General features: G+C 34.0%; 1 long non-coding RNA gene across 3 annotated transcripts; it reads left to right on the forward strand.

The window, feature by feature from the left end:
* Positions 1 to 1,685: 1,685 nt before the first annotated feature.
* LOC143072294 (uncharacterized) lies at positions 1,686 to 8,562 on the forward strand. Of its 3 annotated transcripts, none has more exons than XR_012977124.1 (6): positions 1,686 to 1,795; positions 3,100 to 3,220; positions 5,494 to 5,621; positions 6,078 to 6,189; positions 7,590 to 7,752; positions 8,317 to 8,562. It is a non-coding gene; the product is annotated as an uncharacterized LOC143072294 (long non-coding RNA). The 3 variants fall into 3 exon arrangements; XR_012977122.1 differs by having other exon boundaries at positions 7,590 to 7,713; XR_012977123.1 differs by lacking the exon at positions 1,686 to 1,795 and adding an exon at positions 2,089 to 2,193 and having other exon boundaries at positions 7,590 to 7,713.
* Positions 8,563 to 24,233: the final 15,671 nt, after the last annotated feature.

A 24,233-nucleotide genomic window follows, 5' to 3' on the forward strand; every position in this document is an offset into this window, starting at 1 on the left:
TTATACGTGTTTCTCGTTTCTCGTTTTTTTTTTCCATAGATTAAAAAGTTGGTTTTCCCGTTTGGATGGGTTTACACTAGTCATTTTGGGGCCCTCTATAGCTTTTTGTTCGGTGTGAGCCAAGGCTCCTTGTTGAAGGCCGTACATTGACCTATAATGGTTTACTTTTATAAATTGTTCTTTGGATGGAGAGTTGTCTCATTGGCACTCAAACCACATCTTCCTATATCTATCTATAGACTACACAAAAAAATGTTATACACAGTAAATATAAATAATTTATGTATTCATAATTATCTGTTTCTATTCGACCTACATTGATGAACCGTATTTAGACGCGAAACATGCTACTGATGTACTAAATGATAAACCTGGGTATCTTTGTTAAGTGGTGTTTTTTTTTTTCTATCGTTCATTTCAAATGAGTTGTATGCCCCTACACGTGTTCTTACTTTAAGCATAAATTACCTATCAAAGTCCGTATCAAAACATTTAGCCAAGTTTCCGTAGATAATTGTGTTATATGTGTCTTGCCTGAATGCTGTTTGTTTTTCTGTACGCACATGGGTTTGCTTGTCTTGAATTTCTTGTTCACTAGATATAGAAAATATAAATTAGATACATGTATACAATAACTTCCTTCGCCTTTGTTTTACAACAAATTACATGCATTTACATTCAGGACAAGATTGTGCATTTGTAGCTGCTTTTGCAAACAATACAATATATGACATATATTTTAACATTGACATAAAAGCCCGAGGTTTAGCTTGCCGCAAAACCAGGTTCAACCAACCAATTTTATTTTCCTATTATGTCCTGTACCAAGTTATATTATGGTTCGTTTCTGTATGTGTTACATTTTACTTAGTACTGTGTTTCTGTTGTGTCGTAGTTCTCCTCTTATGTTTGATGTTTTCCCTCAGTTTTATATTGTAACACGGATTTGTTTTTTCTCAATCGATTTATGAATTTCGAACAGCGGTATACTTCTGTTGCCTTTATCTATAGCATAGATGCCAAGATAGCAATATCTTTAATAACGTGGATCTTATTGATTTCAATTTTGATGGTGTGTGTGTGTGTGTGTGTGTGTGTGGTTTTATAACTAAATCTGCTTCAACTCAGAAAAATCGTATTTAATGTTATTACTAAAGTTAGACTCGTTTTCATAACAGTATGGACAGCATGCACATGTATGAACTTTAATCTTTTATTCTATTTAAATCCCATTGGCAGGCCTCTGACAGACTGAGTGAGCGTGAAATAATCGTAATCGATAGCCGATGACAAACAAGTTAAAGGTAAATGAAGCGGTATTATTACCAACATAAATATTGCATATGTCCAAAATGTTATGGGAATACTTCAGACTTAAAACTGACCATTCCAATGTTGCATCCGATAAAACAACAAAATCGGCTGACATGATTTTATGAAATTTCAATATAATCCTATTCACCTTTTAATTTTAATCTTTCGAAGCTTTGATTCTTATTTTTGAATCAAAATAATTTTATGATTTGATGGTAAGTATATAGATGATTCGCTTCATTTGCTACTTGTCAATTGCGCATTTATAGCGAGAATTTTATCATTTTAATATTATTTGGCAGGCGAACAAAACTAGAATTAAGAACATAACTGGAAATTGGTTATATCCTGTAATTTAATCGAACTGAAATATTATACATACATGTACAAACGTTTACGCAGCTGTTGAACAACACATTATATTTGACGTGTCTTCGTCAACAATTATTTCATACCAATACAGGATTTTCCATAAACAGAGGTGAGTAAAATGTTTGTAATAACATATTCGGTGTTCGGTTGAAGTTTGTCGATATTATAATAACGTACCATTCTATTCTCTTCAAATCTTAATTGTTAAGTAGTGGTCTTTGTCCAAATTTCTAATATATAAAATGGTTGACATTATAACAGTTATCATCATGCCTCCCGACACGGAATGTTTAGTTAATATAAAATGAAAATAATTAGTATAATACCTATTAACATAAGGAACAGCTTGCCGCCGTTTGCATAATGATATTTTACAAATGACGCATGTCCATAGTTTAACACAAAGGAAATGTGTACTGGCTATCGTCGGGTCAACTTGGGTAACTCTATATAAACATAATGTACAAAAGCAGTGTAAGCTGTTCGCTTTTAGTCAATTAAATAAAAGTAAGTGTTTTATATAATTCTATTTTTATTTCTTATTGTTCTTACAACACACATTGTAATGTCGTTAGTAGAATGAAATTATCAGATTTTTTTCACATGTGAAATTATTGTTTTTTCTTTCACTGGAAAATCACGCTTATTCATTGCAACCAATATCATAATGTACGTTATTGCTATGCTTGTATTTGTACTATTGTTTTCTCTTATACCATTATCTAGATAAGCGTTTTTTTTTTTCTATGGTGTTTGATACTATTAGTTACACAGTGCGCTAGTTGGGGCTAATAGATAAATGCATTAGTCCCATGTGCAGGTTCCCTAATACGATATAAACCGGGCCAGTAAATTCCATATGGAATGTACTGATTCCGTTTATGATCAACGAAATGCACATTTTCAAAAGACTTAGATTGTATGCAGACTTTGACAAAACCACAAAGTCAAATATCCACGATAATACAATGTTCTTTTAATCTACGAACATTTGTATCCACATTGATCGGTATTACATTGTGAGGGTTAATATTAAAACAAAACTAACATGTTTAACCACGCTGTATATACACATATAGATCAAAGTAGGAACATTATTGTATTCAGTATTTAAATTGTTTATAGCTATACCTTAAAAGAAGGGCGAAATAAACCTAAGGGACATTCAAACTTATAAGTCGAAAATAAACTGAAACGTCATGGCTAAAAAAGTAAAACAAACAGACAAACAAACGACAGTACACAAAACACAACATAGAAAACTAAGACTGAACAACAAGAATCCCACCAAGAACTGAGAATGATCTCAGGTGCTTAAACAGGGACTGGTGTTTTTTTTTTAAAGTTCTAATGGAATATTGCCATTATAGATTCCTGACCTGAAATAAGAAGATATTTTATAATTTTTTTCAGACACTGACGATGTGGTTTATTACTCTTTTGTGGATGTTGTTTCTAACGGAGAACGGATGTTTTGGATGTTCATGTGCTCCCAAAGGGCCTCTACAAGTGGCCTTTTGTAGAAGCAGTTTTGGTAAAGTATTTCATTTGATTCACAGTATAAACAGTAACACTGTATAGAAAGTGTGAACTGATAAAACGGTTGATTGTGATTTTAGCATACTAGAAATGACTGGGTATCCGTAATATAATATAAAAGATTTGCAATACAAATAAATGATGACGCATATTGTGAAAGAACGATTTTGAATAACATCCAATTATGTCTTTCCGACTTTCAGTTAGTTTTTCAGAGAATAACTGCAGCATTATTAAATAGAGAAAATTTGTAATACGGTTTTCAATGCTCTTCAACTTCGTACTTTATTTGGCCTTTTAAACATTTTTTGTTGGAGCGACACTGATGAGTCTTTAGTAGACGAAACGCGCGTCTGGCGTAATATAAAATTTCAATCCTGGTAGCTATGATGAGTTTATTTGCAACCACTGGGTCGATGCCACTGCTGGTGGAGATTTATTTCCCCGAGGGTATCACCAGCCCAGTAGTCAGCACTTCTGTGTTGACCTGAGTTATCATTTATATGTTCATAATTATAAATGAACTGTAAACAAAAATTAGAATTTTTGAAAAACTAATTAAGGCTTTTCTACCTAAGGAATAGATTACCTTAGCCTGTATTTGGCAAAACTTTTTAGGAATTTTTGGTCGTCAAATGCTCTTCAACTTCGTACTTTATTTGGCCTTTTAAACATTTTTTGATTCGAGCGTCACTGATGAGTCTTTTGTAGACGAAACGCGCGTCTGGCGTAATATAAATTTTAATCCTGGTATCTATGATGAGTTTATCTACCATGTTATTATGGTAAATTCGAAAATGACAACTATTATGGATAAAGTATTTATCTTTAGAATTAAAAATAATTCCCATGAATTTATGACAAAATAAAGGTACATGACATATCTGTTAAATAACATATAAGTGTATGTCTTCAAGCCTTTGTTGACTGCTGAGCCGTGACCTTCATATTTAGATAATTTGACTTGACTCTCGATAGATAAATTAAGGTAAGGTTTATCATAGTTGCACAAAGAATATGGAGAGTACGTTTTGGCGTGTCACTCCTCAACTGTATGCTCAACTCAGTCGTTTTTCTATTTACATTTGTCTTACCTTAAATAAATAGAAACGAGATAGCAGAAATATCATGATAAGCATATAATTTTATGCAGTCTTATATTTATCCAAATGTCACAAAGGTCCAGTACAAACTCACTGTCATTTGCAATATATATCCTTATTTCAATGTGACACCAAACAAAATTGATCGCTGACTTGAAACACACTTAATAAACTGTAATTAGCTAAGTTGTTGAAATGAGATAGGTAAGTTGTTTAAACGACTTAGCTAAGTCGTTTTAACGAGTAAGCTAAGTTGTTATAACGAGTTAAATTAGCTAAGTCGTTATAACAAGTTAGCTGAGTTGTTTAAACAAGTTAGCTTAGTCAAGTTAACGAGTTAGCTTAGTTGTTTCAACAAGTAAGCTAAGTCGTTAAAACAAGTTAGCTAAGTTGTTATAACCAGATAAATGTGCTGAGTCGTTATAACAACTTAGCTAAATTGTTAAAACAAGTAAGCTAAGTCGTTAAAACAAGTTAGCTAAGTCGTTAAAACAAGATAAACATGCTAAGTCGTTATAACAACTTAGCTAAGTTGTTTAAACAAGTAAGCTAAGTCGTTAAAACAAGTTAGCTAAGTTGTTATAACAAGATAAATATGCTAAGTCGTTATAACAACTCAGCAAAGTCGTTATTAAAAACTTAGCTAAGTCGTTTAAACAAGTTAGCTAAGTTGTTATAACAAGATAAATATGCTAAGTCGTTATAACAACTTAGCTAAGTTGTTTAAACAAGTAAGCTAAGTCGTTAAAACAAGCTAGCTAAGTTGTTATAACAAGATAAATATGCTAAGTCGTTATAACAACTTAGCTAAGTCGTTTAAACAAGTTAGCTAAGTCGTTATAACGACTTAAAAATAAAACTCTACCCTGACACTAACCGGCTTCCGTACAAACCATTATTTATATTAATAATTTAATTATATTTGGGTGCCTTATTGTTATTTTCTCATTAAATATTATATTTTGCTCTATATAAAATCAAGTTCATATTTGATATTTTCAAAATATTACATTTAAAATCAACAGGTACTTGTATGTAGTTAATTTATGTAAAATAAATGAGACAATGATGATAACAAAAGAAAATATTTTTTATCGGATGTTCTTCTCGTTTGATTTTTGCCAAGCTAATCTTTTTGTTGCTTATTTTTTCCTTCTTAATTTAGTTATAAAAGGGAAAGCTGTGAAGGAGGAACTCAATCCCCCTATTGATAAAGGCGATTTGTACAGCAGCGACTTCAGGTATTGGGATGTCAAGAGAATATATGACGTTAACGTTATAGAAGTGTTTAAGGTGAGTTCACAAACAGGTCATTTCAGAAAGGGCCTTCATGATAATACATAATTCGAACAATTCGGCACCCTCTATCGGCCTATTGTTGTCATTCGGGTGTTAATGTAGCAATCGGAGATTAGATGACAATCGACAGAAAACTACGACTAATATCATTCGGTTTAGGGTTACACAGTTATAGATACATGTATATCATTAATTGTTTGTTTGTCGTGTGTTAGTTAAATTATGAATTCATCATTTACATTCGAAATGAATTAAGAATTGCACCATGTGCTTTAAGCAAAGAAACACAAATGCAATTGTACTACAAACTTATTTCTTAATCTTCCAAAATTTAGCATTTCCGATTTTTTTGTTGAAGAAATGAATAATGAAACACCTGTGCTTAAACAAAATGAAAAAATATATAGATTTGTTGAAAACTATTTTTACATCATTTTTTTTTCGCAAAAGGCACCTGAAAACGTTCCAGTAAAACCAGGAGATGTTATCCAAGCTGTTACTCGTGCTAGTGGGTCATTGTGTGGTGGAAATTTAGAATTAGATACAGAACAATTAATTATAGGTTGTATATTTATATGTGCTGGTTTTGATATCAATTATATAATTTGCACAGTTATAATGGTTATACATCTTGTACTAACTACTATCCAGAAGCAATTTGCGTATATAAAATGTAAATTCGAATGAAAAGGGAAAATTTGACTCTGCATGTTATTTACAATTATTTAATTTTAATTTTATCTGGTTTGTAGATTATATATTAAACGTTTATATTTTTGTATTAACATCAACCTGTAAGAAAATTAAATCGCTTCAAATCCGTTCATGTCTTTAGTGGACACAACTTAGCAAACAATAATTTATTATTAAAGACACTAGGGTGTCAACTCCCTCGGGCAAAGTTTACATTAGATGAATTTAACAATTCTTTATTTCCCTTTTGGTCGTGTACAATGTAGCTCTTTGCCTGTTTATGTCTTGTACAATGTAGCTCTTTGTCTGTTTATGTCGTGAACAATGTAGCTCTTTGCCTGTATATGTCTTGTACAATGTAGCTCTTTGCCTGTTTATGTCGTGTACAATGTACAAAATGTAGCTCTTTGCCTGTTTATGTCTTGTAAATAATTTGCTTTTAAATTTTTGAGTTTAAGCCTTCCTGATTAAGATATCGAGAGAAGTGCATTAGACACACAAAATAAATGGTGTACTTTCTGTATCTGACACATTAGGTGCTAAACTATACTCAACATCGCCATTGATTTGGCTTTCTTACTGGTTTGGTTCGAGCAATACAAAGGCGTCTTATGTAAACAAAACACTTGTCTTGAATATTACTATAGGTCTGAAAATTTGGTCAGGAGTTACAACGACTAGGTGAATGTTACAGCTTGTGGAATATTTGCCCATCAAGGTGTCACAACCCCAGTAGTTATCATTTCTGTCCGGACATTCCAAATCATTCATGCTGTTAATTTCAATACATTTACTTTTCCTCAAATAAGATATTAATTTCATTTGAAACACTACCCTTGAGCACAGATGGCTCCGGGCATTCGGGCATTACTTCTTTAGAACATTTGGTTTGTCAACATTGCTCTCAAACTGCAATTTACAATTATATTATATCTAAATTATTTTGAATCTGGTGTAACTTATTAGCCATTTGTAAACTAAATTTTATAAGTGGGCTGATGTCGTATTAAAGTATCAGACATGTCTTTTTGACTAGTTTAGTGTAATCTGGCGTTCTTTATATAAATATGCCTTTTTTTAAATCGTTAAAATATTTACACCGGGCGAAACCACAACCACAACTTCAATTATTTTATACGCTATCCAGTTTAATATTAAATATTATGCAGATACATTTTTTCCAAACCTATTTTTTTCAGAACAACTTTTATGGTTCAAATATGTTTTTTAAAACTGTTTTTGTAGGTACAATTGTTTTTTATGTTTCAGGCGGAGTTAATGGGGATGGTCAGTTAACGTTTGGTTTATGTAGCCACAAGGAACGAAATGGGCTTACACCCTTACAGTTAGAAGGATTGAGAGGAGAATATTCTTGCTAATAAATTAGTGTTTAGTAAGTCGTAAGAAATACACAAATTCGACAAATATTGTTGTAAGATATAACAATTGACAATTTTAAAAATAGTTACTTCTAAGAGGTTTTCGAATTGAAAAAAAGTATATATGTGTATTTATAATATTGATTTCAAATTCAAAATGAACAATTTTAACTATATTAAAACATACAAATTATGAATTGACAGAGTCTAAACTTGATTAAATCCAAAAACTCCCTTAAACAAATAAACTTGATATAACTGACATTATAACTGACTGTAAAACTGATCTCTGATACTTATAACAGTCCAATTAAATTCAAAATATATCCGTTCTTGACAAACGTGTAGAACTTATTTCGTTGACCGTAATTTATATTCCAAGTAGCAAAGCAGGCCGCAGAAATGAAGTTATTTTTTTCAGTGAGAATATTCTCTGTTTCAAAAAAAAAAGGTTAAAATATGTTATCACTTACATCATCGGGCGATTTATGGGATTTTTTTTATCTTCCAGTATTCTCAATGTTTATATATGTGTATAGTATTTGTTGCACTATAAGATTAGATATATTCTTTGAATAAACTAATCTAAAATATAATATTGCTCATGATATTTACAGAAAATACATCCCAATTACAAAGAACTGACCTGTCATCTATGTACATTTTTTGGATACAATACTGGTTGTCAACTGACATGCAAAACCAACCTGTAAAGAATCAGGAAATCAAATATGTGAATGAGAGACGAAAAGTTCAATTTGTCTACATACCCGAAGTAATATATAACTGTTAATTTATATTTTAAATATAAATAAATTTTGTTAGAACTAAATCAGAAATAATTTTTTTGTCTTACAACTTAATTGCTTTTTTGAGTTGCTTTCATTTTTGTTTGCGATTTGAATTTTAGTTCTCTAATCACTCCAGTGATGCATATTTTTCATTTCAATATAAGAACAAGGAGATGCAGGTTGATTGCCAATGAGACAATAATTACCAAATATCAAATAACGTGTAATGTAAGCAAGTATAGGCAATATTGCATTCAAACCCTATACCGTATAGTCGACTATAAAAGGCTCCGACATAACATTTATGATACAATTCAATTGACAAAACTTAAGGCCAAATTATAACACCAAACTCCCATGGCTTGAAATAGATGCATAAAGAATGTATTGGCGGGGTCAAACATATTAGAAGGCGCCCTCTAAACTCTGAAAATGGTTTCACAGTACAAAATAAGAACAAACTATAAAAAAAACCCAGGTGTAAATGGCTTAACTCATCAGATCGATTATGAAGCAGAAAAACGGCTATCAAAACACAAAAATACGGGGAATACAAATGGATAGGGATGATATTTGTAAATTTTACAATACATAATTGTTTTCAGACACAGGCGATCAGACGATGTAGTTTGTTTCTCTTGTTGATATTATCTCTAACGGAGAACGAATGATTTGCTTGTGTATGTTCTTTCAAAAGTACTCTGCATGAGGTCTTTTGTAGAAGTAAATTTGGTAAAGTATTTCATTTTATTTACGATATTAACATTAACACTACTAGACTATGTCCACGAAATCGCAGTACAATTGGGGAAAAGTAAAATCACAAACATACTGAGCAACGAAGAACATTCAAAACGGAAAGTCCCTAATCAAATGGCAAAATCAAATGATAAAACACATCAAACAAATAGACAACAACTGTCATATTCCTGACTTGGAACAGGCATTTTGCAAATGTAGAAAATGGTTCAAAATAAACAAACATTTACAAAAATGCAAAAAAAGCATCTATCGAATTAAAAAAACACATTCATCGTTTCGCGTGTCCGGCGTCAGAAAATGTGAACGTCACATAGGAAGAAATTTTGTCATTCAATGTATATTCAAATCAATTGTAATTTCACATGGGGAATGGTGGTATGCAAAAGTATTGAGACAGAGAGTTTTTATATTTCGTTGCCAGCGCGTCGACTGGGTATGCGCGAAAGCGTATAACATGTATAAGACACAGATTCATAACGATCTCAGAATTGGAAAATTTTCTAAAACAAATGTGTTTTCTGAGGAAAAAAAATATTGTTTCAAAAACAAATTAAGGAAGTATAAAACTCTACATTCATTCGTTATATCACAAATATTTCCGACTTTGTATGGTTCCAGAGGAGTTGCGTCTCAATGAAATCGGTCTCTTCTTCTATAAACACTATATACAAAGTGTGAACTGATCAAATGGTTGATTTTGATTTAAGCATAGAATAAAAAAAAATAAACAGACTATACTACAAAATCTCGTGCGATACGATATGTATCCACCATCGACAGTTAAATCTTAAACATTTTAAACGCTCGACGAGCCTCGCATTTTAAAGGAGTAGGTCCAGTAAGACCCGATTTTGACCCCAAAATATAGCAGTTTTACAAAGTTGTTAAAATGTAAACTTTTAGTTATTTATTGGAAAGTAGAATGGTTTTTGCTTCATAAATATGGGCTGTTTTTGACAATACAATGCACACATATCGGGTTCTAGCATCATTTAAGTCATGCTAAATTAATGAAATCTTCACAAGTTTAGGATTTTATTAAATTTTAGACGGTTTCCGTGTTAAATGAAAGTGGCCACGTTTGTGTTCATTCTTAATATTGAAATGTAAGTTGTATTTGATGATAGTACATAACATATATAAAGGTTAAACACGGATGCGGCCACTTTCATTTTTGACAAAATAGTTATCAAAGGTACCAGGATAATAATTTAGTATGCCAGACGCGCGTTTCGTCTACATAAGACTTATCAGTGACGCTCATATCAAAATATTTATAAAGCCAAAAAAGTACAAAGTTGAAGAGCATTGAGGATCCAAAATTCCAGAAAGTTGTGCCAAATACGGCTAAGGTAATCTATGCCATGGGATAAAAATCCTTAGATCGGTAGATTTGCTTTCGCAATTTTTTTGTTCTTCCCTCGCCCATATGCTACTGAGATATCGTGACACCAAATCGCCTGCACTGTAACCGGCGTGCTAGACCACACGACCACCTTGGCTTCATAAAAATGAAGCTTTCGGTGGCCGGGTGTTACCTTTCCACGTCAGTTTTAATCTAGTGTCGTACTACAGTACATGATATATAAGGTATGAAGATGTTATTTTTACAGATCAGCAAAATTATCTATAGTGAAAGAGGGACGAAAGATACCAGAGGGACAGTCAAACTCAGAAATCGAAAATAAACTGACAACGTCATGGTTAAAAATGAAAAGAACAAGCAGACGAACAATAGTACACATGACACAACATAGAAAACTAAAGAATAAACGAACCCCACCAAAAACTAGGGGTGATCTCAGGTGCTCCGGAAGGGTAAGCAGATCCTGCTTCACATGTGGCACCCGTCGTGTTGCTTATGAGATAACAAATCCGGTAAATAGTCCAATTCGGTAAGTCACATTCATGAAAGGGAAGGGAATTGTAGTTACGACGTAAGGAACAAATCCGATATCATTTGTGAAACGGTTATTCCATAACGGTCATCCAACTCATAATGGCGTTCGTAAAATTTACAAAGTGATGTTTTCAACTTCACCATTTGGAACTCTTGATTTGATAGCTTCCTGGTGAACAACAACCCTCTATCAAGAAAATCATGATAGGAAATGCAAGCACGGGAATATCGTATCAATTGGGAGATATATACACCGTATGCAGGTGCTGCTGGAATGTTGCTACTTAGAATTTTATTTGATTGGTCTTTGATTGACATGACTTTCGTTTTCTCGATGTTTATTTTGAGCCCAAGTTTGTTTGACATATCATTCAGTCTTTTTTGCATTTGTGTTCTTTTGCTGGATAGTAAGATAGTAAGCAAATGTCATCTGCAAAGTCCAAATTTTCAAGAAAGGAGTTGAGTGTCCATCTTATCCCAGTGTTTCCATTTCCTAAGGTTGATCTCATACACCAGTCAACAACTATTAAGACGAGAAGAAGAGAGATTATGCATCCTTGTCTGACGCATGTATCCACTGAGAACCAATCAGAAAGCTGTCCATTGTGTAATACACTACATTCATACTTGTCGTAGAATGTTTTTATCAGCTTGACTATTTTTGATGGTACTCCATTATGCTCTTAGTATGTCCCAGATATATTCTCTTATTACACTGTCAAATGCTCTTTTGAAGTCAATGAAGTTTAATACTATTTTGTTCTTCCACTCTATGGATTACTCTATGATGTTTCGGCGGGTTAAATAGATGGTCAATGCAGCCTCTGTTATTTCTAAAACCTGCCTGTTCTTCACGCAGCTTACTGTTGATGGAATCAATAATTCTATTCTTGATGCCTCTGAGGAATACTTTACTAGGGATTGAAAGTAGTGATATTCCTCGCCAGTTTTTGCAGGGTTACAGGTCTCCCTTCTTTTGCAGTTTTATTATAATTCCTTTGTCCCATTCAGTTGGTATTTCTTCATCTATCCATATGTTGGTAAATAGATAATGCAGTATCTCGCTTGTTGACTGTATGTCTGATTTTAGTAGTTCTGCACTGATGTTATCTATGCCTGTTGCTTTACCATTTTATAGTTGTTTTATTGCCTTTTGGATTTCATCTTTGCATACAGTGTTTGTGTCTATTTCCAGTGCATCTCCAAACGGTTGAATGTCAGGTATATCATCGTTTACATCAGCCCTATTTAGGATACTTCGAAGTGTTCTGCCCAAAGATCTAACTTTTCCTTATCTGTAGTAAGAAGCTTCCCCTCTTTGTATAGTACTGGTGCGTCATTATTCCTGGACTTTCCATAAAGCTGCCTAGTGATTTTGTATACTACACTGAGCTCTCCACGCTTTGACGCTTCTCCACTTCATTTCCAAGTTCTTCAACATAGTTTCTCCTATCATTCTTTGCACCTTTTTTTACTTCTCTGTTTTTATCTCTATAGTCTGATTGAATTTGGTTTTCAATCTGTTAGATTTAGCTGCATTTATTTTTATTTTTATGGCTTTCCTTTCTTTGATGTTTTTTCAGGTCTTGTCTGACAACCACTTGTTTTCTTTTTCTGTTCTTTAAACCCAATACTTTCTCAGCTGTTTAAATATAAATGTCTTTGATGTTATCCTAAACTTCATTTATGTTTTTACTCATGTTTTCATTGTTGTCCTCAATTTTACGGAGTACTTGGTATCTGTTTTTTACTTCAGTATTACATTTTTGTCTTATTTTGTTGTCCTTCAGTCTCTGCAGATCAAATGTTTTCCTACTCAGCTCGTTCATCTTAGGAGCTCTCTTGAGCTTCAATTTTATTTTGCCAATAATCAGGTAGTGGTCACTTCCATAGTCTTCCCTTCTTTTTTACAGATACATCGTTTAGTGAATGCCGCCATCTGCCATTTATCATTAGATGGTCAATTTGATTTTTTCCTCTCCTGTTTGGCGATGTCCATGTAAGTTTATGTATCTCTTTGTGCTGGAACATTGTACCACCAATAACCATATCATTTAGTCCACAAAATTCAATCAGTAGGTTTCCGTTTTCACTACAAGTTCCACATCCGTTGTTACCTACTATTCTCTCCACTCCGTTGTTGTCACTACCTACTTTTGCATTTAAATCTTCATTAACCAGTACAACATCATGGGCATGCACTCCTTCCATTACACTTCTTAAGTTTTCATAGAGGTCTGTTTTAGTTTCAATGTCTGCTTCGTTAGTTGGTGCATAGCATTGAATCAAAGTAAGTTTAACATATTTTGAATGGAATCTTGCTGTTATTTTTCGCTCATCTATAGGTTTCCATTCTTTTCTTGCTTGCTTATTCATTAATGGCTACACCTTTTCTATGGATATTATCTTTTCTCCCAGAGTAAACTATCTTCTGTCCAATTGTTGTTATAACTGACCCATAACCTGTCCACCTGCATTCACTGATGCCCAGTATATCGATGTTACAGTTCAACATTTCTTTTTCAATTTGTGCAGATTTCCTACTTCGTACATGGTGCGGACATTCAATCCTCCCACTCTAAGTAGGGATTTTGGCCTCAGAAGTCCATTTCTCATGTTATTAGATTCATCTCTGCTTTCACTAATAACAGTCATTCCATCAATGGTTTGATGAATATCTCCTTGAGTACCGGTAAATTTACTTCCATAACCTTTGATTCAAAAATCAAATCACAAGGCAGTGATACTATTTTACCCATAGCTGGAACAAGTCTAATGAGTGCTAGGGCATGTCCACACGCCGGTGGGCCTGCACATCGCATTTCTAGGGCCCTTTGTTGGGTTTTGAGTGTGTTAGTACTTCACGTTGTGTTCGATTAAAACTCTCAATAAATACAAGCAAGTGTATGGTGCAATATTCATTCAAACAAGAGAATCATAAGTACAATATACATGGTAACGCGACGTCACATCGTTAGTGGCGACGGCACACATACGAACGCATAACGTTCCCGCAATCCTCGACATCCTGGGGGCCACCGAAATGGAAATTACTAAAGAAAAAAGAAAAAGAAAATTTACAATCACAAAAGAATACAAAAAGATTTTACTTTCACTGTCTCTGTAATTTACGATACTTAAAATTACTCCTGAAAATTACTTTAACTAATTCACAATTGTCTTTTAATTTGCCCCTCCGTCATTGGATGTAATTGATACGTAAAAGTCCTTTTATGTTTACTTTTGGCGGGAACGAAGTGAATAGTGCGTTTTACAATTTTCACTAGTTGGTCCTTGTAATTCAAACGGATATAAATTAACAATTGGTCGGTTTGTAATACCAGTATCTGTTTTGATGATAGCAGTGCGGACAAATCCATCTTTTCCACGAATCAACTCCTTCACGACGGCTAACCTCCACATGAGTCTATTGGAATCCTTGTGAACTTGAACGATGTCTCCTACTTCAATAGTTTGAACGTTATTACCAGTTGCCCGGTTGAATTCTCGCAAAGATGTCAAATATTCATTCCTCCAACGTGTACGGAAATGTTCAATTAGTTGATGTTGTCTCTGAAGTTTTTTGTTACAAGACGAAAGGTTAGAATTGTTAAAGTTTGACATATCATCCATTTGATGTGGTAGCGAATCTAATCTCCTTCCGTTTAGTTAGTGTGATGGCGTAAGTGGTTGTGGGTCGGTTATGTGTGTTGATATATACGTAATCGGACGATTATTCAGCATGCTTTCAATTTCAGTCACTATGGTTCGAAGCATGTCAATAGTAACAAATGATCGACCTTATACTTTTTAATAGCATTTTTGTTAGTCCTATAAGTCTTTTCCACCATCCACCAAACCATGGGGCTCTATTTGGGAGAAATTTCCATTCGGATCCGCGCTCCACCACTTTTTGTTGAATTGTTTCGGCTGCAGCTTTAAATGTATTAGCGTTATCTGACATCATTATTCTTGGAAGTGAACGACGTGCCACAAATCTCCTAAAAGCTAACATGAATGAATCTTCTTTCATATCCGGTACAATTTCTAGATGTACTGCTCTTGTTACTGCACATGTAAACAGGCAAATATAAGTTTTGCAGTCAATGTTATTTTGTCCTTTTGTACACAAAGCACCTATAAAGTCGACACCTGTAACAAAAAAGGGATATTCATCGTTAAGTCTATCTTTCAGAGGCGGCGGTGGCTCAGGTGCGCGGTAAGGTTTTCCTGTTACTTTATTGCACTGTGAGCATTTTCTAAGGTGGTATTTCACACATTGACGAATTCTCGGAATTCAAAACTTTTGCTGAATATGTGCAATTGTGCTGTTAAGTCCAGAGTATAGATTTTTGCGATGCATGTCTCTAATTATCAATGACGTAAAATGGTGTTTCGTTGGTAACAAAATTGGATACTTCGTATTATAATCTGATGGTGCGTTGTTTAGTCTTCCTCCGCAGCGCAATAATCCGTTGTCGTCCAAATAAAGTCTAAGTTGTCTAACTATAGCAACTTTATGTTTCGATGATGGGTTTAAACTATCAATCTCGAGTTCAAATGTCGTCCGCTGAACATCACGAATAAGTGTATTCTCAGCTTCTCCGATTTCTTGAATGCTGAATATTCCAATCGTTCGCTCGCTTTTATGGGTCTTCAGATTACGAATAAATCTTAACACGTATGCTGTTATTCTAACCAATTTACCAAACGAGCTATATTTTAAAATTTGAATACAACTTGTCTTTGGTACATGTATCTCAGCGTCCATAGATTCCTCTGTAATTGTTGAAAATGTGTTACAGTTTTCCACATTTTTTGTCCAGTTTGGCCATTCTGCCTTGTTGGCGATCCATTTTGGTCCCTTTATCCAAAGTGCACTATTCATCAGCTGTTTTCATAATTCCGCGTGTAAGATAATCTACTGGGTTTTGGTCTGTTGGGCAATATCTCCAATCACTGTTTTCGGCCAATTTTCTAATTTCTTTGAGACGGTTAGATACAAATGTAGGTAACGTTTTTGTTGACGATATCCAACTCAACACTATTTGGCTGTCACTCCAAAAATATGTCTTCTGTGTGCCAATAAATCCTATTAAATAGTTCGCTAATCTTGCTCCAATCAGAACACCCATTAATTCCAAACGTGGCAAAGTTATAGTTTTTACCGGAGCAACTCTGTTTTTGTAATGATTAGACTAGATGTGTTCCCTTTGACTAAATAGGCACACACGCCATATGCTTGTTGACTGGCGTCTGTAAATATATGAAGTTCAGTCTTCTCTTGCGCATTATATATATAGATTCAAGTGTTGTTTGGCGGGAAATTTCTGTTTTTGTTGCCTCTTCTATTTCCATAGCGATCGATTTCCACTCTTCTTTTAAAGTACACGGTAATAGTTTGTCCCAATTTAACTTCTCTTTCCATAATCTTTGCATAAAGAGTTTTGATGTCACAGTAACTGGGGATATTAATCCAAGCGGATCAAAGATTCGTGACGACTGGCGCAACACTTCTCGTTTTGTTAATGGTATATCATCATTTTTTGTCAAAGAAAGTTGATTATACAAAATGTTATCAGATTTTGTGTTCCAGCGCATTCCAAGTATTTTAACTGTCTGGTCCTCGTCTCCTGCCTTTTCCTGTATTGCTCTATTTCGTAAGTTTTCATTGTTAGAATTCCATGATCTCAAGTTAAAACCGGCATCGTGTAATAATGTGCGAGATTCTGCATAAAACTTGAGTAGATTTGTCTCGTCATGAAAGCTCGTTAGAATGTTATCTACATATATGTTCCTTTGCAGTTCTGAGGATGTGTTAGATGGGTCTTCTCTAAAGTGTGTCATCAATGTAGCACTCAAAATAAAGGGTGAACAGGTTGCACCAAACAGTACTACTTTGAACCTGTAAGTTATTAATGGACTGTTCGGATTGTTAGGGTTCTGTAACCACAAGAATCTCGTAACATCTCTGTCATTTTCGTCTAATTCTATGTGTAGAAATGCTTTCTCTATATCAGCTGTCACTGCATATTTCTCCATTCTAAAGCGTGTCAAAATTGTAGTAAGGTCGTTCATCATATGCGGGTATTCTGCTAAACAATCGATGAGACTAGCGCTGTTAGAATTTGCTTTACAGCTACAGTTATAAACTATTCGTATAGACGTGGTTGTGGAATCCTTCTTAACAGCGTGGTGTGGTATATAATGAATTAGATTTTCAGTAAGAGTCTTATCGCTTACAAATGTACCTTTTCTATGAAACCTCTCCGTTCTTGGTCAGATATAATATCTCCATACATTCGGAACATTTCTTTGTCTTTTGAAATACGACGTATTACATTTTCTGTTCTTCTTTTGACGATCTCTTTGTTTGTTGGTAACTCTGGGCAGTTTTCTTTCCATGGTAGTTTGGACACATATTTCCCATTTTGTTTTGAAATGGACGATTTGGCAAAGGTTTCCATGACATCTATCAATTGCGTATCAACTTCCTTTTCGTCAATTCCTAAAGACTCCAGTTTCCAAAATTTCTCTAAATCGCAAGTTTCCTGTTTATGAGATATCAAAACATTCATCATTGAAGTTGACTGGTTATTATTCTTGACTGGAACTGGGCCTGACAACAAATATCCGAGTTTAAAGCTTACAGCAGTCGGACCATTTCCACGTTTTACTTTATCTTGCACTATATTCCAATAAAATTCTGCTCCAATTAGAAGAGTAAGCTCAAAAGACTCTGCGTCTGTAACGGGGTGGGCTACAGATAATCCATGTAGATAGTGGAGTCCCTGCGTGATTTTTCTACTCTGGCTCTGAAGCGGTGATGCTATGGTGGGTACTATTAGCACTTTTATAGGTACAATCTCTCCATTAATGGGTTTCAACTGTACCGTGGTTTTGTCTAAATTTCTAATACCGCTAGTTTTATTCCCGAAAGAAACTATATTAAGATTTTCGAATCCCTCTTTCTGTACATTTAATTTAGTAGCTAAGTCTGCAGTAATAAAAGACCGTTGTGCACCCTCGTCGAAAAGTATGTTTGCCTCTGTTGTATTATTCACCGAAATTACCTGAGCTACTGCTGTTTTCAGCAAAACGGTTGAAGTTTCTTGACTTGCCGACAACATTGTCGTTTCTGTGTTGTCCTTATCTTCTAATTGATGTGTTGTATTTTTCTTGCAAATTGATGTATGATGTTTACGATGGCAAATTCTACAGTCGTATTTAGAGCGACAATCTGATACTTCGTGCGTACCAAAACAATTAAAACACAATTAATTCTCTTTAATAATGGCTATTCTTTTTTCATGTTCGGCGACATCCGTGCAGTCATTGGAAAAGTGGTCCCCCTCACAGAATGTGCATGCTTTTCTTTGTGCGGAATTATTTGTTTTTTTTCATACCTTGATACTTCGATGTTTTTCCTTGTGAGCGATTTTTGCCAAAATCCTCCTTAACACTTGCTACAAAATTTGCGGTGTGATTAGCTGTCGACGGTTGATACATGTATACAGTATGTCCTGATTCCTGAATGGAAAGTTCTCTGCAAATAGCGTCTCGTAGTTTCTGTATATTCCAATCATCACTTCCGTTTTCCCGTGTTATATTTTTTCTGAAATCTGGTGGCAATTTCCCTAGAATAACTGGAATCAGTAATGAACCAAACATTTCTTGGCATTGTCCTAATGATTCTAGACATCTGATGTATGCCTCGGACTTATCGTAAAATGGTCTTAAACTCTCTAAACGCTCATCAGGCACCGGCATATCCAAAAGTGATCTCATGTATGCATTGATTAATCTGTGGGTTTGACCATAACGATTCTTTAAAAGTTCAATAGCCTTGTAGTAATTTGGGTTGGTCATGGTGAGGCCTGAAACTACGTTTGCGGCATCTGATTGCAATAAGGACTTCAAATATGAAAATTTCTGAATGTCGGATAGTGTACTGTTATGATGAATTGTCGATTCAAATGAATCCAAGAAATATTGCCATTCTAATATATCTCCGCTAAAATTTGGTAGCGTTAACTTGGGTAGACGATGATTTTGGCTTGAGGTTGAACTTGTTTGTGATAGCTCACGACTGGAATGCGTAAATGGGTTTGAATGTGGTATAAACTCTTGGGCATTGCTATCTAGAATTGAAGAAGTGGCGGTGGCGACGGGTTTCAAGAACTTTTTGTATTTTCTAATTTTACTTTCTAACTCTAAATGGTACTCATCTGTTTCTATACTTTCATCAGTTATTCCCTCCAAATCCACTGTATTTAAAAACTGTTCGTCGGTATTGGCTAAAGTTTTCTTTTTCTTTTCAACTGCTTCCAATAATGTACATATTTCCTCCGGGTCTAAAGGCGTATAAACGATTGCGTCCTCCAGTTTGTTAAAAACTTTCGTCACCGCTGCTTTGTTCCCCGCTCTCAACGATTTCAATCTGCTTATGTCCATTCTCTCTCTCCGTTAGTCACGGCACCAATGCTGGGTTTTGAGTGTGTTAGTACTTCACGTTGTGTTCGATTAGGACTCTCAAAAAATACAAGCAAGTGTATGGTTCAATATTCATTTAAACAAGAGAATCATAAGTACAATATACATGATAACGCGACGTCACATCGTTAGTGGCGACGGCACACATACGAACGCATAACGTTCCCGCAATCCTCGACACCCTTGTTGCTCCGAGATCCTCTACAGATAATGCCTAGGTCAATATAACTCGTTACATTGTGCTGTTGCAGGGAGGCACTGTAAAAGTCTTTAAAGGCTTTGTACTGGCAGGAGAGATTTACGCACTCGACTCTCTTTTCACCCACATGTGAGTTAGCCGGCGGCAGTGTTAGAGTATTAAACCCCCACTGTACTATACACATACACAATCCCTGTGGCAGAACCATCAACACACTAAGATAAGGATCCTACAAATTACTAGTAATGTGAGATACAGTCACAGAAATAATTTTATTTATAAGTACGTCTGAACCAGTGACAACTCTATAACAGATTTATCCATCGGATCACCAGCAGTGATGGTGATACATGGCTGTGTACATTTTGTATAAACAACTCGTCTAAACTTCAACCAAACAATGTTAGATCTGTAAATTTGCTTTTGCAATGTTTTTGTTCTTTCCTCGCCGGGATTCGAACCAATGCTACTGAGATATCGTGACAACAAATCGCCTGCACTGTAACCGGCGCGCTAGACCACACGACCACCTGGGCTTCATAAAAATGAAATGAAGCTTTCGGTGGCCGAGTGTTACCTTTCCACGTCAGTTTTAATCTAGCGTCGTACTACACAACATGATATATAAGGCATGAAAGAGGGACGAAAGATACCAAAGGGACAGTCAAACTCAGAAATCTAAAATAAACTGACAACGCCATGGCTAAAAATAAAAAAGACAAATAGACAAACAATAGTACACATGACACAACATAGAAAACTGAAGAATAAACAACACGAACCCCACCAAAAACTAGGGGTGATCTCAGGTGCTCCGGAAGGGGGAGCAGATCCTGCTCCACAAGATGTTATTTATACAGATCAGCTAAATTATCTATAGTTTAGGATCCTACAAATTAATGTGAGATACAGTCACAGAAATAATTATATTTATAAGTACGTCTGAACCAGTGACAACTCTACAACAGATTTATCCATCGGATCACCAGCAGTGATGGTGATACATAGCTGTGTACATTCTGTTTATACAACTCGTCTAAACATCAACCCAACATATATATATTTATGTGCTGGTTTTGATGCCAATGATATTACTACCATATTAGTATTCGCGCTGTTATGCCTTTGTGTAACGATCCTGAAGTTATGTATGTGAAATATTATGACAAATGAAAAAAGACAATTCGACTTATGTTATTCATTTACCTTTTCTACCAATTCATCTATATTTTCTTATTTTATTTAAATGACACTCTAAGAAAATTTAATGGCTTAACATCTTTTTTCTTTTTTTTCGCTTCGGCATAACTTTAAAAATCTAAGTATTATTATCTAAGACACTAGCGTTTCATCTTCCTGAGGCGAAATGGACATTGGATGAATTTTACCAAAAAAGTTTAGGGTCCTCTCTTCGTATGTACATGTATGTCATATTAAAAACAAGCTTTCCAATGTTTGAGTTCAAGTGTTTCGTATGATGGGTAATCTAGAAAAACGCATTAAACGCACGAAGTAAGTGTTCTTATTGTCAATAATTGAAATATTATGCTTTAGAAAACATAAAACTTCACCAATATATGATTTTGCTTTCTAGGTATTTGTTTTTCGGTTACTACAGGTAAGTCTTATATAAACACAACACTTCTGCTATTATAGACCTTGTATTATCATAAGGCTTTAGTGGGTTGATGTTACTGCTCGTAAAAATTTTATCCCCAAAGATGTAGTTATCACTTCTGTGCGACATGCCGAATCATTCATGGAGTTAATTTCAATATATTTACCTCTCAAATAAAATATTTATTTCATTTGGAACACTTTCCCAAGGCACAGATGGTCCTGGACAGATGTCGCAGGACTTTTTGACAGCTTTTGGTTTTTTGTTAAAAGTGCTATCCAACTCTTCAATTTATTATTTTTAAAAACATATTCGAGCGCCACTGATGACCCATATGTTAACTCGGGCTTATAGTGTATTAAATTCTAAATTCCAAGTCCTGTATCTTTGACTTATTTTAGTTTAACTTAAAAAGTTTTTGAAAATAAGAAAATGTGGTATGATTGATAATGAGACAACTCTCCACCTGAGACCAATTTGAAAGTAGTTTATATTTACCAAACAATATTTTAATCAATAAATTATTACACCGGGCGAACTACAAATACAATTATATCATACACTATCCTGTTTTAAAAACACAAGCATATACCAAATCCTCTTTCCCCACCTATGTTGTTCAGAACAGGTGCTTATAGAGTTAAATAGAATTAAGAAGATGTGGTATGAGTTCCAATGAAACAATTCTCCATACAAGTCACAATTTGTAAAATTAAACTATAATAGGTCAAAGTACGATATTCAACACGGAGCCTTGGCTCACACAAACAGCAAGAGGTCAGATTGTTACCAGAGGGACATTCAAACCCTTAGATCGATATCCCCAAAACTAACTAGCGTAAAACAATTCAAACGGGAAAATCAACGGTCTAATATATAAAAAAAAAATACGGGAACGAGAAACACTTATGAGACACATCAACAATCGTGCAAACAAATGCAGCGGTTTTAAACGTTTTAATAGGTACCAACCTTATCCATTACCTGCAACAAGAGTGTAACATCACAACATAATAGAAAAACTCATTATGAAATATCAATTGAAATAGCTTAACCCTATTAAAAGACATATTAACAACAACAAGTGAACAAACACTGAACGAATAAAATAAAATTAATGTATATTTTCTAAATTGATCAAATACACGTTGTTTAAAACTGAAGGTTTATGTTTGGTTTTTTTTAGGCGGAGTTAATCAGAATAGCCAGTGAACATTTTTTATTTATGTTCGTTCCCACAAAGAAAATGGGGTGACACCGTTACAGGGAGAAGATAAATTCATTATAGATACCAGGATTAAACTTTTATATTTACGCTAGACGTGCATTTCGTCTACAAAATACTCATCAGTGACTGTCGAATCAAATATGTTAAAAATGCCAAATAAAGTACGAAGTTAGAGAGCATTGCGGACCAAAAATTCCTAAAAGTTTTGCCAAATACAGCTAAGGTAATCTATTCATGAGGTAAAAAATTCTTAGTATTTAAAAAAAATTAAGTTTTGGTTACAGTTAATTTATAATTATGAACATATAAGTGATAACTCAAGTCAACACAGAAGAAGGCTTGCGGGACAAGTACTCTTACTAATCATGTCTGTTTTGTCAATGTATTTGCCATAACCAAAATTGGTTTTGTCTGTTTTGCAAATAAAGATAACTAAAAATAACTATAACTAATGTTTAGTAAGCCACAAATTTGGGAAATACCGTTGTAAAATATAACTATAGAAAAATTCATAAACAGTATTATTATTTTTCTAATTACTTTCGATCGGTGATCGATGAGTGTATTGCATATATTTCCCCATACAAGCATACAAGTTATGAATTGGTAGAGTCTAATCTTCAAATTAAACGATTTAATTAAATAAAAGACTCATAAATTTACATAAACTGACGCCACGGCGGTTAAAAAAGAAAAGAGACCAACAGACAAACATTAGTACATAAAACACAACATAGAAAACTGAAGACTAAGCAACACAAACCCCATTAGAAACTAGGGGTGATCTCATGTGATGAGGTAGAAGCTAAGTAATAAACTAAATTAAAAATATATCCATAATATTCCTGACACTTTTATTGAACTTACTTTGTAGACACGTTAGAGGACATGAAAGTCATACATATTTATCTCATCGCGAAGTATTTACAAAAAAAACAAATATAAAGTTCCCTTTTTCAATGAAAATATACATGCATATAAAATTTATGTTATCGATTTTCTTTACGAATTGGTTTTTTTTTTCTTATCCAATAAAAAATGTAAATAAATGATCATTATTTGTTTCCAAAATAGATGAAAAGACAAAAAGATTACATCATTTATTTAATTATGTTATCACTCACACTACTATGGTTTTATCTATTATCAATTGTTATATATTTGTATAGTATTGGTTGCACTATACAAGTAATATATATTTACAGAAAGAATGTCCCAGTTACAAAAACTAAAGTGTTATCTCGATAAATTGTTGGATACAGTATTCAGGTTGTCTACGGAAATGCAAAAGCTGTAAAGAATTAGAAAATCGGAAAATTGAATAGGACTGTATACGAAAAGATGAATGTTTTTATTATACCTGCTACTAGTATTATATACAACTGTTAAATTTGATAATAAATACTGTTTTTGTTAAAATGAAATAAAAAATAATGGAACAACAACTGCAACATAATTGATTTCTTGATTTCCTTTCAATGTTGCCAGTAATTTTATTTTCAGTTCATTAATAATTCCTATGGTTTATATTTTGATCTTCTAT

Source organism: Mytilus galloprovincialis, chromosome 4 (assembly GCF_965363235.1).
Source record: "Mytilus galloprovincialis chromosome 4, xbMytGall1.hap1.1, whole genome shotgun sequence".
Lineage (NCBI taxonomy): Eukaryota > Metazoa > Mollusca > Bivalvia > Mytilida > Mytilidae > Mytilus > Mytilus galloprovincialis.